The sequence below is a fragment of the Salmo salar genome, chromosome 01 (genome assembly GCF_965601325.2).
Source record: "Salmo salar chromosome 01, fSalSal1, whole genome shotgun sequence".
Taxonomy (NCBI): domain Eukaryota; kingdom Metazoa; phylum Chordata; class Actinopteri; order Salmoniformes; family Salmonidae; genus Salmo; species Salmo salar.
In genome coordinates this window covers 182261733-182277940 of record NC_138291.1, presented here as the reverse complement: position 1 = coordinate 182277940, position 16208 = coordinate 182261733, and the positions used below count along the sequence as shown (strand labels likewise).

Sequence of the window (16208 nt, the reverse complement as noted above, 5' to 3'; positions counted from 1 at the left end):
TGCTTTCGTTGTAAAGCCTTTTTGAAATCGGACAGTGTGGTTAGATTAACGAGAGTCTTGTCTTTAAATAGCTGTAAAATAGTCATATGTTTGAGAAATTGAAGTAATAGGATTTTTAATGTTTTGAAAATTGCGCCAATGGCTGCAAGTGGCTGTAATGCAGTCCTCTGATGTCAATGAATATCAAATGCATTACTCTTGACCATGTGATGTGGACACACACACACACACACACACACACACACACACACACACACACACACACACACACACACACACACACAGAGAGAGAGGGTGAGAGAGAGAAAGAGAGTGACATAGGGGGCAGTAGAATGTTAGGAACTAGTTTTCCCTTGTATTTGAGTAATGTTTTAATTACATAGCCTATGTATACAAGACTTCAGTCTTTCTAGTCAGACTGGTGCAACAAGTTTGTACATGCTGCAGTCTCAGGGTGTTTTGGTAAGTGTGTGTATGTGGGGGGGAGGGGGGGGGGGGGGGGGGTTCATTAGTAAAACTAAAACAAGGACAATTCGGATAAGTGGGGACATTTCACCGGTCCCCACAAGGAAAAATGCTGTTTTAGGTTTAGGGTTACAATTAGGATTAGGTTTGGGTTTAAGTTTAGTTTAAGGTTAGGAAAAATAGGATTTTGAATGGGACTAAATTGTTTGGTCCCACAATGATAGTAAAATAAACATGTTTGTGTTAATTATTCTTTAAAACTGTATATGTTAAAGAATTTCTTTATTAAACCCCCCAAAAAACAAAAAGTGCTACGATTTCACGGTGTCTCTCATGGATAAATTAATGTGACCAATTAATTAAAGTGAGTCTTGGATCAGTGTGATCCATTAACTTAATGAATTAACACCTGCCATTGAACAAGATTATTCCTGTTGAACTAAGTGCTAGTCTGCAGCAGACATTCGACTAGAGTCCACTCTGTCCCTAGATGAGATCTCAGTCTTTATCGCTGACATGGCGGCACAGAGATATTCTATCCTAATTTCTATCCAAACTGTGTGCGCGGTGATGGCGCGCTAGGGCGCAGAGTGGTGTATACATGGATGTGCGTTCGTTGTTGTAAGTGACAAAGGTGTGTGTGTGTGTGTGTGTGTCTATGTTGGAGCTGCCTGAGAGGAGAGGCCATTTTGTACAGCGAGGCAGGCAGGCAAGGCGTCTGTACATGTCTGTGTATTTTCACGTCAGTTTATTAACAGGAAGCGTGCCATTGTGCGTATGAGAGTGAACATTTCAGTGTTGGAGGGGCGCGATCTAGCTGAGCAGTAGTAACAACACCCAAACCGATGTCTTCACTTTCCTGAGCGTTCACTGTCCTTTCTACACTGTTTCCTCTGTGCAATGGATGGGTATGTTGTTTTTTTCTTTACAGTAATTGCCCATTACACAAACGCATGTAACATTTTTGCATAGCACCTCGCACTGTTTAATGTGTAGTGGAATTATAGTCACGGATAGAAAATGTAGAGAATTGAACGCAGGAAGGGGGGGAAGGGGGGCGCAAACAAGCCCCTCTCGCAGCCTAAACCTAACCTTCTTTTAAGTGTTCACATAGCTTTATTGGTCTTATTCTATTCAGTTAAGGACTTCAGGTCACTGAAATAAACTATAGATTAGAGAGACCATCTCTGTGTGTATGCGCAGGGACGTTTGCTTGTTCATTATCTAGACTTGACTTAATAAAGTAATAGAAAATAGCCCGTTTTTTCCTTCGCTTGTTGAGTTAGTTGCCAACGCTTTTTCTATTGTCTGTACTCTCGCATGATATGTGTCATTACTGTAAGTAATGGAGTATCGTCACACATGGCCAGTAAAAGTCCCAAATGAAGACATTAGATGAAGATATGCTGCCATTTTAAGATATGTAAGGGGCGTTTCTTTCTTCGCGAAAACAACAGAGGCTCTGATACACACACTAACCTAAAGCATCATTTTCACAATATGTACAACTACTTTCAACAGAATCATCTTCAAGTGAAATGAGGTTATTTAAACATAGATATACATGATATCAGAGCTGTTTTAATAACAGCGGAATATGAGCTACTGTAAATCATTGTTTACTACTGGTGTGCGTGGGAAAATAACGGCATGTGGGCGGTGGGCTGGTCGATACATTTATAACATCTTCCTCCTACAACATTTTCAGACAATTATTATTTTCAGATACATTTGTTCCATATGCTCAACTATCTAACAGGTGTATCGGCGTTGGGCTGCAGACATGAACACAGATATTCATGTTATAACTTAGTTATAACATGTCATGAAACCGTCATAGCCTATGACGCGTTATTATTATTTTTTTGTATCTTTTTTTTTTTTTTGCCTATAAACTAACTTGCAACTGGTGACCATAATTGTGCAGTTTGGTTCGCCAATTTGTAGCATTTCATTTGTCTATGCCACCTCCAAGTTGTCATGGTGTGCCACGCTGCCTGCCTTCTGTTCTGAAACAAAAGACAACGTTGTGTCGCTGCTGAACTGTCCGCTCCGTCTCCTTCTCTAAGTTCATCTAACAAATACAGTCTAACGACGTTTAACTAACTAACCACTTAGTTACTTAGTTGGGGCTTCGTGTAGGATATGGATATACAAGTAGCGTGAGATATAGTGGATGATGTGTGTTGTGGGGATTTCCGTGCGTGTACACACCACATCTCTACAGTAACTGTCAGTGATAAGACAGGCTCTTCTGTTGGCGTGGAAACTGTTTGCCACATCACCTCGTCTTGCTGTGAACCAGAACACAACAGCTGTCCTACTGTTGATGAACGTGTGACCAGAACACGGACCAGGTTTCTATCGAACCGTTTTATGCGGTAAAGGAGGCCTCCATGTCGGATAAAACATGTCATCACAGGGCCTGATAGAAACACAACATTTTATCCGTAAACTTTCAACATTTTACGAAAAAAAAACGAAATACGCTCGACAAAGGTGGGATGTTTTTGTGTCGGTAAAATTAATTATGCAAGAAATGTCGATGGAAACGTTTTTTTTTTATACGCGGATATTGATATAACATAGGACATGTTGTGTTCCTGACCACTGCGACTCGTCGGGAAAGCAGGCAGTTTATTAGGCTACAGATGAAATAAGTTATGAACTTTACAAGGTGGTGAAAGTACAAGATGATCAGCATGGTGCTGCTTTCCAATAAATATCCAGGGTCTTATTCTGGTGACGTGAACATCAATGCTCCACTGCCTGTTTCACAAATACAAATAACATCTCTCTTTTGTCCGTTATAATCTCATCATGTATGTTTGGTTAGAGGACACATGCGATGGAAACCCATTTAACCTGTATTTCTTTATTCAGTACATGGGAATTTTACCTCAACATTTATATATAATTGAAGTTAGAAGTTTACATACACCTTAGCCAAATACATTTAAACTCAGTTTTTCACAATTCCTGACATTTTAATCCTAGTAAAAATTCCCTGTATTAGGGCAGTTAGGATCACCACTTTATTTTAAGAATGTGAAATGTCAGAATAATATTTGAGAGAACGATTTATTTCAGCTTTTATTTCGTTCATCACATTCCCAGTGGGTCAGAAGTTTACATACACTCAATTAGTATTTGGTAGCATTACCTTTAAATTGTTTAACTTGGGTCAAACGTTTCGGGTAGCCTTCCACAAGCTTCCCACAATAACTTGGGTGTATTTTGGCCCATTCCTCCTGACAGAGCTGGTGTAACTGAGTCAGGTTTGTAGGCCTCCTTGCTCGCACACACTTTTTCAGTTCTGCCCACAAATTTTCTATAGGATTGAGGTCAGGGCTTTGTGATGGCCACTCCAATACCTTGACTTTGTTGTCCTTAAGCCATTTTGCCACAACTTTGGAAGTATGCTTGGGGTCATTGTGCATTTGGAAGACCCATTTGTGACCAAGCTTTAACTTCGTGACTGATGTCTTGAGATGTTGCTTCAATATATCCACATAATTTTCCATCCTCATGATGCCATCTGTTTTGTGAAGTGCACCAGTCCCTCCTGCAGCAAAGCACCCCCACAACATGATGCTGCCACCCCCGTGCTTCACGGTTGGGATGGTGTTCTTCATCTTGCAAGCGTCCCCCTTTTTCCTCCAAACATAACGATGGTCATTATGGCCAAACAGTTCTATTTTTGTTTCATCAGACCAGAGGACATTTCTCCAAAAAGTATGATCTTTGTCCCCATCTGCAGTTGCAAACCGTAGTCTGGCTTTTTTTATGGCGGTTTTGGAGCAGTGGCTTCTTCCTTGCCGAGCGGTCTTTCAGTTTATGTCAATATAGGACTCGTTTTACTGTGGATATAGATACTTTTGTACCTGTTTCCTCCAGCATCTTCACAAGGTCCTTTGCTGTTGTTCTGGGATTGATTTGCACTTTTCGCACCAAAGTACGTTAATCTCTAGGAGACAGAACGCGTCTCCTTCCTGAGCGGTATGGCGGCTGCGTGGTCCCATGGTGTTTATACTGGTGTACTATTGTTTGTACAGATGAACGTGGTACCTTCAGGCGTTTGGAAATTGCTCCCAAGGATGAACCAGACAAATTATTTTCTGAGGTCTTGGCTGATTTCTTTTGATTTTCCCATGATGTCAAGCAAAGAGGCACTGAGTTTGAAGGTAGGCCTTGAAATACATCCACAGGTACACCTCCAATTGACTCAAATTATGTCAATTAGCCTATCAGAAGCTTCTAAAGCCATGACATCATTTTCTGGAATTTTCCAAGCTGTTTAAAGGCACAGTCAACTTAATGTATGTAAACTTCTGACCCACTGAAATTGTGATACAGTGAATTATAAGTGAAATAATCTGTCTGTAAACAATTGTTGGAAAAATTCCTTGTGTCATGCACAAAGTAGATGTCCTAACCGACTTGCCAAAACTATAGTTTGTTAACAAGAAATCTATGGAGTGGTTGAAAAATTAGTTTTAATGACTCCAACCTTAGTGTATGTAAACTTCCTACCTCAACTGTATCTCTGTGCACTAGGCTACATCACCACGCATATCCTTTTATCCACAGCAGGTCTATTTTATGGAAACTTGTGGGAGAATGCGCATATTGTTTTTATGTGGATTATAGAATATTCACATGGAAATCAGTCACCAATTGGATGTAAACCTAGCTATAGTGATAACAAATACATTAATCAAGAAGTTGTTTATGACATGGGGAAATAGGCCAAAGTGATATGTGTGTTTGCTGAACACACTGCCAATGGTAGGCGTTTAACCCAACATATTTGCACAGTGGTGAAAAAGTACGATATTTTCATACTTGAGTAAAAGTAAAGAGAGTTTAAATGCATTTGGCTAAGGTGTATGTAAACTTCCGACTTCAACTGTACATGTAGGTCGGGGTAAAGTGACTATGCATAGATAATAAACACTGAATAGCTGGGGTAGCCGTTTGATTAGCTTTTAAAAAGTATTTTTGGACCTCGACTTGGCGCTTCGGTACCGCTTGCCGTGCTGTAGCAGAGAGAACAATCTATGACTAAGTTGGCTGGAGTCTTTGGCAATATTTAGGGCCTTCTTCTGACACCGCCTGGTATAGAGGTCCTGGATGGCAGGAAGCTTGGCCCCAGTGATTTACTGGGCCGTACGCACTACCCTCTGTAGCGCCTTGCGGTCGGATGCATAGCAGTTGCTATACCAGGCGGTGATGCAACCAGTCAGGATGCTCTCGATGGTGCAGCTGTATACATTTTTGAGGATCTGAGGACCCATGCCAACCTTAATAGAAAATGGCTCAAGTAAAAAGGAATGTCACTGAGTAAAATACTACTTGAGTAAAAGTCTAAAATAATCTGGTTTTAAGTGTACGTAAGTACAGCGGTGGAAAAAGTACTCAATTGTCATACTTGAGTAAAAGTAAAGGCTGTACATGAATCAAATTCCTTGTAAAGCAAACATGACGGCACGATTTTCTTGTTTACGGACAGTCAGGGGCACACTCCAACACTTGGACATCATTTATAAATACAGTATTTGTGTACATACTTTCTTTAGCAATGTAGTGGAGTAAAAGTAAAAGTTGACAAAAATATAAATAGCAAAGTACAGATACAGACAAAAACGACTTCAGTAGTACTTTGAAGTATTTTCCACCACTGTATTTGCACCAAATGTTGAACCATGCATGAATGACGAGACTAGTTTTTGGTTCAGTTCCCTTTCGCCCTGTCTTGTTTATTAAATCTGAAAACTCATCTCATACAGGGATTTTCAGTGTTTTAGTAATTATGAATTATAAATGGTCTACTGTGTGTTTCCTTTACGCAACCTACAGCAATGCTGATAAGAATTAAGTATTTGTCACTGTCCAATGGACCTGTTGCAATAGCAAGGTCTGTCCAATGGACCTGTTGCAATAGCAAGGTCTGTCCAATGGACCTGTTGCAATAGCAAGGTCTGTCCAATGGACCTGCTGCAATAGCAAGGTCTGTCCAATGGGCCTGCTGCAATAGCAAGGTCTGTCCAGTGGGCCTGTTACAATAGCAAGGTCTGTCCAATGGACCTGTTGCAATAGCAAGGTCTGTACAATGGACCTGCTGCAATAGCAAGGTCTGTCCAATGGACCTGCTGCAATAGCAAGGTCTGTCCAATGGACCTGCTGCAATAGCAAGGTCTGTCCAATGGACCTGTTGCAATAGCAAGGTCTGTCCAATCGACCTGTTGCAATAGCAAGGTCTGTCCAACGGACCTGTTGCAATAGCAAGGTCTGTCCAATGGACCTGCTGCAATAGCAAGGTCTGTCCAATGGGCCTGCTGCAATAGCAAGGTCTGTCCAGTGGGCCTGTTGCAATAGCAAGGTCTGTCCAATGGACCTGTTGCAATAGCAAGGTCTGTACAATGGACCTGCTGCAATAGCAAGGTCTGTCCAATGGACCTGCTGCAATAGCAAGGTCTGTCCAATGGACCTGCTGCAATAGCAAGGTCTGTCCAATGGACCTGTTGCAATAGCAAGGTCTGTCCAATGGACCTGTTGCAATAGCAAGGTCTGTCCAATGGACCTGCTGCAATAGCAAGGTCTGTCCAATGGACCTGTTGCAATAGCAAGGTCTGTCCAATGGACCTGTTGCAATAGCAAGGTCTGTCCAATGGGCCTGCTGCAATAGCAAGGTCTGTCCAGTGGGCCTGTTGCAATAGCAAGGTCTGTCCAACGGACCTGTTGCAATAGCAAGGTCTGTCCAATGGACCTGCTGCAGTAGCAAGGTCTGTCCAATGGGCCTGCTGCAATAGAGCAGGTTTATTGCTATCAGGAATCGCTTTTGACAAACTGTTTTCGTAGTCAATCACCCTACACACTAGACCCTACACACTAGACCTACTCACTAGACCCTACACACTAGACCTACTCACTAGACCCTACACACTAGACCCTATCACACTAGACCTACTCACTAGACCCTACACACTAGACCCTATCACACTAGACCTACTCACTAGACCCTACTCACTAGACCCTACACACTAGACCTTATCACACTAGACCTACACACTAGACCCTACACACTAGACCTTATCACACTAGACCTACTCACTAGACCTACATTTACATTTTACATTTTAGTCATTTAGCAGACGCTCTTATCCTGAGCGACTTACAGTAGTGAATGCATACATTTCATACATGTTTTAACTTTTTTTCTCCGTACCTACACACTAGACCCTACACACTAGACCCTACACACTAGACCCTACACACTAGACCCTACACACTAGACCTACATACTAGACCCTACACACTAGACCTACATACTAGACCCTACACACTAGACCCTACACACTAGACCCTACACACTAGACCCTACACACTAGACCTACATACTAGACCCTACACACTAGACCTACATACTAGACCCTACACACTAGACCCTACACACTAGACCCTACACACTAGACCCTACACACTAGACCCTACACACTAGACCTACATACTAGACCCTACACACTAGACCCTACACACTAGACCCTACACACTAGACCTACATACTAGACCCTACACACTAGACCCTACACACTAGACCCTACACACTAGACCCTACACACTAGACCCTAGACCCTACACACTAGACCCTACACACTAGACCCTACACACTAGACCCTACACACTAGACCTACATACTAGACCCTACACACTAGACCCTACACACTAGACCCTACACACTAGACCCTACACACTAGACCCTAGACCCTACACACTAGACCCTACACACTAGACCCTACACACTAGACCCTACACACTAAACTCTACACACTAAACCCTACACACTAGACCCTACACACTAGACCTACACACTAAACTCTACACACTAAACCCTACACACTAGACCTACACACTAGACCTTATGAGATGGATGAGGCAAAAGAGATGGAAAATAGGTCTGGCTGTACCACGAATGGCAAACGTACTTCAAATTGAAAAATCATGTGACTAAATTGAATAAAAATACATTTTGGGTTATTATTATTTACTGAATCAGATGTCTTAATGATTTTTTCATTGGCAAAATTAGCAAACTTAGGCATGACATGCCAGCAATAAACGCTGACACTACACATCCAAGTATATCTGACCAAATTATAAAAGACAAGCATTGTAATTTTGAATTCCGTAAAGTAAGTGTGGAAGAGGAGAAAACATTATTGTTGTCTTTCAACAATGACAAGCCACCAGGGTCTGACAACATGGATGGAAAAGTACTGAGGATATTAGTGGACGATATTGCCACCCCTATTTGCCATATCTTCAATTTAAGTCTACTAAAAAGTGTGTTGCCCTCAGGCCTGGAGAGAAGCTAGTTATTCCCCTACCTAAGAATAGTAAAGCCCACTTTTTAATTTTTTTATTTTATTTACCCCTTTTTCTCTCCAGTTTCGTGGTTTCCAATTGGTAGTTACAGTCTTGTCTCATCGCTGCAACTCCCGTACGGACTCAGGAGAGGCGAAGGTCGAGAGCCGTTCGTCCTCCGAAACACAACCCAAAAACACAACCAAGCTGCACTGCTTCTTAACACAATGCCCACTTAACCCGGAAGCCAGCCGCACCAATGTGTCGGAGGAAACACCGCACACCTGGCGACCGTGTCAGCGTGCACTGCGGCCGGCCCGCCACAGGAGTTGTTAGTGTGCAATGGGACAAGGACATCCCTGCTGGCCAAACTCTCCCCTAACCCGGATGATGCTGGGACAATTGTGCACTGCCCCATGGGTCTCCCGGTCACGGCCGGCTGCGACAGAGCCTGGACTCGAACCCAGAATCTCTAGTGGCACAGCTAGCACTGCGATGCAGTACCTTAGACCACTGCACCACTCAGGAGGCTCAGTAAAGCCCCCTTTACTGGCTCAAATAGTCGACCAATCAGCCTGTTACCAACAGTTTAGTAAACTTTTAGAAAAAATTGTGTTTGACAACAGACTTTCAGCACGCTTATAGGGAAAGACATTCAACAAGCACAGCACTTACACAAATGACTGATTATTGGCTGAGAGAAATTGATGATAAAAATATTGTGGGGGCTGTTTTGTTAGACATCAGTGCGGCTTTTGACATTATAGATCATAGTCTGTTGCTGAAAAAAACGTATGTGTTATGGCTTAAGACTTACCTGTCTAACAGAACACAGAGGGCGTTCTTTAATAGAAGCCTCTACAACAAAATCCAGGTAGAATCAGGAATTCCACAGGGCAGTGGTCTAGGACCCTTACTTTTTCTCAATCTTTACTAACGACATGCCAACCAGCTCCAACTAAACCAGGGCTCATATAGAAATAATATGTTTGCATTTTTACTGAGCTGAATACATATGATGCAAGCAGGCGTCAAATGTTAGCACACCTGGATACTCATGCTGAAATTGGCTTTCAAGCAATGTGAACATAAAGTACAATAATCTAATATCTACCATTCACTCATATATAATTGTTATACATTCGTAAGCACAAAATGAGCAGTATTGCAGCTCTGTCTGCAGCCAGCACACTATTAGAATAGGCTAATATTTATTTAACACCCTTTTTAATATGATTTAAATGCAAGATTTTGTTTAATGTGTAAATGGTGATGAGTCCAGTCCAGGTCTATGGTACAGTCACTGCCATCAACACTCTCTTATCAAAACATTATGACATAAGTTATCCATTAAATTACTTTGTTGTTGATACAATGTGTGTGTCCCAATGGAACCCTATTCCCTTTGTAGTGCACCGCTTCTGAACAATGGGCCCTGGTCAAAAGTAGTACACTACAAAGGGAATCGGTTGCCATTTGGGACATGGTTATGTGAAAATGCAGACATATCAACAGGAGATCCATCTGTAACTTACCAACATGTGTCTCACTGCTTGAACATGGCAGCATGAATAACGTCAATAAAAACCTCCTGGCATTTCACATAATACATATTATCAGACATCAGGTAAATCTGTTGGTTTATAACTGTAATTCCCGGACGCAGGAAACCTGTTGGCTAATAACTGTGATTCCTGGACGCAGGAAACCTGTTGGCTAATAACTGTGATTCCTGGACGCAGGAAACCTGTTGGTTTATAACTGTGATTCCCAGACACAGGAAACCTGTTGGTTTATAACTGATTCCCAGACACAGGAAACCTGTTGGCTTATAACTGTGATTCCTGGACGCAGGAAACCTGTTGGCTAATAACTGTGATTCCTGGACGCAGGAAACCTGTTGGCTAATAACTGTGATTCCTGGACGCAGGAAACCTGTTGGTTTATAACTGTGATTCCCAGACACAGGAAACCTGTTGGCTTATAACTGATTCCCAGACACAGGAAACCTGTTGGCTTATAACTGTGATTCCCGGACGCAGGAAACCTGTTGGTTTATAACTGTGATTCCCGGACGCAGGAAACCTGTTGGTTTATAACCCTGATTCCCGGACGTAGTAATCACATACACATACTGAACACTACTGCAAGTCGTTTTGGATGGAAAGCACCTGTTATGTGGCATAGGCCTATATTCATTTATTATTATAATATGAATTTAATTTATTTTATCCTCTGTTTGGAGAACAATGTACAAATCCCCAAATTGAGGTCCTTAACCTGTATTCTTGTCACAGATTTCTTCGTCTTCTGACGATAATGCGAAATCGTCATCGGAAAAGGTAGACCAATACGCAGCAGGTGTGCAGTTGTTCATTTTGAACATTTAATTAAATCAACACGAATACAAAAACAACAAACAAGAAAACGAACGATAAACTGACAGTCTGGTACCTGGCACTAGGCTCAACACAGAACAATCACCCACCAATCACACACACAAACACACCCTAATATATGGGACTCTCAATCAAAGGCAGATAGACAACACCTGCCTTCAACTGAGAGTCCCAACCCCAATTAACCAAACATAGAAACACACACACCAGACTAACCATAGAATACAAACACATAGACCATCAACCAAAAACCCGGAAATACTAAATCAAACACCCTTTACACAAACACACCACCCCGAACCACATAAAACAAATACCCTCTGCCACGTCCTGACCAAACTACAAAACAATTAACCTTATACTGGCCAGGACGTGACAATTCTGAATGTCCTGTTCCACATAAACATTAACTAAAATGCTATACAACACCATCTGATGTGGATGTCAAATATACTAACTCTCTCCACTTAAACTTGTAAGACTAGCTACCTTCTTTGTAGCCGTTGTACAGTATTTTCTTATAGAATCATCAACACCTGCCTTTCTTTCCTGGGAGGGTGAGAAGATATGCAGTGGTGATTGGAACACTGTCTTTAAATTCAGAACTATTTGAAGAAGACGGGATTAGAATAAACACAAATGTAACATCCGCTTGGTTTCCTTGGTTCTGTCCGTGGAGTGAACTTGCTCTACGTGTGTTTTGCAGTATGTTAAATGGCAAATGCATATAAACTCAGCAACAAAAAAAAGTGTGTAAATATTTGTATGAACATAACAAGATTCAACAACTGAGACATAAACTGAACAAGTTCCACAGACATGTGACTAACAGAAATGGAATAATATGTCCCTGAACAAAGGGTGGGTCAAAATCAAAAGTAACAGTCAGTATCTGGTGTGGCCACCAGCTGCATTAAGTACTGCAGTGCATGTCCTCCTCATGGACTGCACCAGATTTGCCAGTTCTTGCTGTGAGATGTTACCCCACTCTTCCACCAAGGCACCTGCAAGTTCCCAGACATTTCTGGGGGGAATGGCCCTAGTTCTCACCCTCCGATCCAACAGGTCCCAGACGTGCTCAATGGGATTGAGGTCCGGGCTCTTCGTTGGCCATGGCAGAACACTGACATTCCTGTCTTGCAGGAAATTATGCACAGAACGATCAGTATGGCTGGTGGCATTGTCATGCTGGAGAGTCATGTCAGGATGAGCCTGCAGGAAGGGCACCACATGAGAGAGGAGGATGTCTTCCCTATAACGCACGCCGTTGAGATTGCCTGCAATGACAAGTTCAGTCCGATGATGCTGTGGACTCACTGCCCCAGACCATGACGGACGCTCCACCTCCAAATCAAATTAAATGTATTTATATAGCTCTTCTTACATCAGCTGATATCTCAAAGTGCTGTACAGAAACCCAGCCTAAAACCCCAAACAGCAAGCAATGCAGGTGTAGAAGCAAATTGATCCTGCTCCAGAGTACAGGCCTCAGTGTACCTCTCATTCCTTCGACGATAAACGCGAATCTGACCATCACGCCTGGTGAGACAAAACCGCAACCCGTCAGTGAAGAGCACTTTTTGCTAGTCCTGTCTGGTCCAGCGACGGTGGGTTTGTGCCCATAGGCGACGTTGTTTCCGGTGATGTCTGGTGAGGACCTGCCATACAACAGGCCTACAAGCCCTCAGTCCAGCCTCTCTCAGCCTATTGCGGACAGTCTGAACACTGATGGAGGGATTGTGCGTTCCTGGTGTAACTCTGGCAGTTGTTGTTGTCATCCTGTACCTGTCCCACAGGTGTGATGTTCGGATGTACCAATCCTGTACAGGTGTTGTTACACGTGGTCTGCCGCTGCGAGGATGATCAGCTGTCCGTCCTGTCTCCCTGTAGTGCTGTCTTAGGCGTCTCACAGTACAGACATTGCAATTTATTGCCCTGGCCACATCTGCAGTCCTCATGCCTCCTTGCAGCATGCCTAAGGAACGTTCACACAGATGAGCAGGGACCCTGGGCATCTTTCTTTTGGTGTTTTTCAGAGTCAGTAGAAAGGCCTCTTTAGTGTCCTAAGTTTTCGTAACTGTGACCTTAATTGCCTACCGTCTGTAAGCTGTCAATGTCTTAGCGACCGTTCCACAGATGCATGCTCATTAATTGTTTATGGTTCATTGAACAAGCATGGGAAAACAGTGTTTAAACCCTTTACAATGAAGATCTGTGAAGTTATTTGGATTTTTACTAATTATCTTTGAAAGACAGGGTCCTGAAAAAGTGACGTTACTTTGAGTTTATATAGGAAATGCTGTGTCATTTGGGATGCAAATAGACCTGATTAGGGCCTGACATAGGCCCTATATCAGGCCCTATATCAGGCCATATATCAGGCCCTATATCAGGCCCTATATCAGGCCATATTTCAGGCCCTGTATCAGGCCATATATCAGGCCCTATATCAGGCCCTATATCAGGCCATATATCAGGCCCTATATCAGGCCATATATCAGGCCATATATCAGGCCATATATCAGGCCCTATATCAGGCCATATATCAGGCCATATATCAGGCCCTATATCAGACCCTATATCAGGCCATATATCAGGCCCTATATCAGACCCTATATCAGGCCATATATCAGGCCCTATATCAGGCCATATATCAGGCCATATATCAGACCCTATATCACGCCCTATATCACGCCCTATATCAGGCCCTATATCAGGCCATATATCAGGCCATATATCAGGCCCTATATCAGACCATATATCAGGCCATATATCAGGCCATATATCAGACCCTATATCAGGCCCTATATCAGGCCATTTATCAGACCCTATATCAGACCCTATATCAGGCCATATATCAGACCATATATCAGACCCTATATCAGGCCCTATATCAGGCCCTATATCAGGCCATATATCAGACCCTATATCAGGCCCTATATCAGACCCTATATCAGACCCTATATCAGACCCTATATCAGGCCCTATATCAGACCCTATATCAGGCCCTATATCAGGCCATATATCAGACCCTATATCAGACCCTATATCAGGCCATATATCAGGCCCTATATCAGGCCATATATCAGGCCCTATATCAGACCATATATCAGACCCTATATCAGACCCTATATCAGACCCTATATCAGGCCCTATATCAGGCCCTATATCAGACCCTATATCAGACCATATATCAGGCCCTATATCAGACCATATATCAGACCCTATATCAGACCCTATATCAGACCCTATATCAGACCCTATATCAGGCCCTATATCAGACCCTATATCAGACCCTATATCAGGCCCTATATCAGGCCCTATATCAGGCCCTATATCAGGCCCTATATCAGGCCCTATATCAGACCCTATATCAGGCCCTATATCAGACCCTATATCAGGCCCTATATCAGGCCCTATATCAGACCCTATATCAGACCCTATATCAGGCCCTATATCAGGCCCTATATCAGACCCTATATCAGGCCCTATATCAGGCCCTATATCAGGCCCTATATCAGACCCTATATCAGGCCCTATATCAGGCCCTATATCAGGCCCTATATCAGACCCTATATCAGACCCTATATCAGGCCCTATATCAGGCCCTATATCAGGCCCTATATCAGGCCCTATATCAGGCCCTATATCAGACCCTATATCAGGCCCTATATCAGACCCTATATCAGGCCCTATATCAGACCCTATATCAGGCCCTATATCAGGCCCTATATCAGACCCTATATCAGACCCTATATCAGACCCTATATCAGACCCTATATCAGGCCCTATATCAGACCCTATATCAGGCCCTATATCAGGCCCTATATCAGGCCCTATATCAGGCCCTATATCAGGCCCTATATCAGACCCTATATCAGGCCCTATATCAGGCCCTATATCAGGCCCTATATCAGGCCCTATATCAGACCCTATATCAGACCCTATATCAGACCCTATATCAGACCCTACATATGAGCCTCCTATATCTTTCCTTTCTAAACAGACAGACCGGTATGGCCCAGTCACAGACCTGCATGTTTGTTGGGCCTGTAGAGACAGGAAGCTGCTGTGACTGTTTCCTGGTCTGTGTCTGTCTCTTCCTGGTTGGGCCAGGCAGGAAAGAGAGATGGAATGTGTCTGTCTCTTCCTGGTTGGTTGTCTGATGATGTGAGTCATCTGGGGTGCTGCTTTAGTTTCCTGCTCAGTGACATTGTTCCTGTAGGTGAATATACCTCTCAGATTCAACACAAACAACTAGACTAAAAAAAGGAGTCAATCAACATTACTCAACACAAAATGGTCAACCGAACAACATTATCTGATTACTCAACAGTAAATGAACATCTTTCCTCTGCCAGCCTTTAAAGCTTTTGCCATCGTGTTGGGAAAGATCGATGCTGCAAAGGGGCTGCTTTCTATGCTTGTATGAGTGGTGTGTATTTTTTTTCTTCTCAACAACAACAACAAAAAAAAGGAAGAGAGAAAATGTCAGTGTTTTTAGTCATTTTTCTATTTTGTTTTGCGACGATATCCAAAGACACCTGAAAGGTTTAAGGTTTTCTCTTTTCGATTGTCAAAACTGCATGTGGATGTCTCTGGGGTAAAACAAACAACATCACCATAGGCTATATGGACTGTGACAAACTGTGTTAGAATAGATTTTCTCAATAAAACAATGTTGACTGTGTGACAGAAGCTTTGGCATTTAGCTACTGTGCTCCTAGCATATTGTCAGTTTGGCCGTGTCAAAAGTAGTTCACTATATAGGGAATAGGGTGCCATTTGGGACACAGCCTGAGACATGACTGACTGGACTGACAGAGCAGCTGAGCGATAGGGAACACAGCCTGAGACATGACTGACTGGACTGACAGAGCAGCTGAGCGATAGGGAACACAGCCTGAGACATGACTGACTGGACTGACAGAGCAGCTGAGCGATAGGGAACACAGCCTGAGACATGACTGACTGGACTGA

At 42.9% G+C, this 16208-nt stretch overlaps 1 protein-coding gene across 2 annotated transcripts in view; it reads left to right on the top strand.

Annotated features, from left to right (window-relative positions):
- The first annotated feature begins 1107 nt into the window (after nt 1–1107).
- The window catches only part of LOC106572778 (polypyrimidine tract-binding protein 3), a 135556-nt gene continuing 120455 nt past the window's right edge, over nt 1108–16208 (top strand). For both annotated transcript variants that reach the window (XM_082957037.1, XM_082957035.1), the window contains exon 1: nt 1108–1373. The gene's annotated coding sequence lies outside the window, so the exon portion shown is untranslated. The remainder of the gene's footprint in view (nt 1374–16208) is intronic.